Below are 1,135 nucleotides of genomic sequence, written 5' to 3'. Positions count from 1 at the left end.
TCAACCAGTACTTTGTATATCCTTGATATCAACCCCTTGTCAGATGTGTATTCGGCGAATATTCTTTCCCATTCTGTAGACTGTCTTTGTATTTTGGTCACTGTTTCTTTGGAGGTGCAGAAGCTTCTTAGTTTAAGAAAGTCCCATTTATCTATCTCTGTTTTCACTTGCTCAGTCAGTGGCGTGGCATCTTTGAAGATACCATTAGCTTCAATGTCATGGAGGGTTTTGCCAACTTTGTCTTCAATGTTCCTTATGGTTTCTGGTCTGATGTTGAGGTCTTTAATCAATTTTGATCTTACTTTTGTACATGGTGTTAGGGAGAGTTCTGAGCCCATTTTTTTGCATGTAGTGATGGAGATCTTTAAGAGCACTTTATGTATCTTAGATATTAGTCCTTTATCTTGCGTATGGTCTCAAAATCCTTTCAATCAGCAGAATGTCTTTTAATTGTAGGGCACATTGCTCACAGAATGCAGAAGTGTTCTAGTTTGATATAGTTCCGTTTCTGTTTTTATTACCTTTGCCACTTGAGTTCTTACATTTCAGACTTCACTGTGGTCATGATTTTGGAGAGTCTTGCCTATGTTTCCCCAATGGATTTTTCAAGATTCAAGTGCAATATAAAAATTTTAATTTACTTGAGTTGATTTTTGTTTACAGGGTGAAAGAGGGGTCTATTTTTCCCTTATTGCTTCTGTTTTATTCTTTTTCTTATTTTTCACGATTGTCTGAGATTTCTAACACCTTACTCTGAATGGAGCAGGTCAAGATCTCACAACGTTCCATAATTGCAAGCACTGTGGGAAAGCACAGGGTCACTCCAGACCCAAGTATGATGAAGGCTTGCACCTAATTTCATTTTTTTTAATTGTGACTATCTCGTTTTCCCGTAATCATTGGCTAAAGAGGTTTCCTTGCTCCAATTCATGCACTTCTTCATAAATAAATTGCTCATGCATCTGAGGGTTTCTCCCTGACTTCTCAATCCTATGCCATTGAGAAGAGACTTTTTTTCTTCCGGTACCAACCAATTTTGATTGCTAAAGCTTTGTGTCAGAATTTAAAGTCTGGGGACACAATGCCTCCCATTTTTCCTCAAGATTGCTTTGGCTATGTCAGGAGTTTTGTAGCT

At 37.8% G+C, this 1,135-nt stretch overlaps 1 non-coding gene across 1 annotated transcript; it reads right to left on the bottom strand.

The window, feature by feature from the left end:
• Positions 1 to 725: 725 nt before the first annotated feature.
• Positions 726 to 852, bottom strand: LOC130017478 (small nucleolar RNA SNORA9). Its single transcript, XR_008791415.1, has one exon. It is a non-coding gene; the product is annotated as a small nucleolar RNA SNORA9 (small nucleolar RNA).
• Positions 853 to 1,135: the final 283 nt, after the last annotated feature.

This window comes from Sorex fumeus, unplaced genomic scaffold (genome assembly GCF_029834395.1).
Source record: "Sorex fumeus unplaced genomic scaffold, SorFum_2.1 ptg000197l, whole genome shotgun sequence".
In the NCBI taxonomy this organism is placed as follows: domain Eukaryota; kingdom Metazoa; phylum Chordata; class Mammalia; order Eulipotyphla; family Soricidae; genus Sorex; species Sorex fumeus.
Note: the sequence above shows the minus strand (reverse complement) of the source record. Positions and strands in the feature narration are given on the sequence as shown.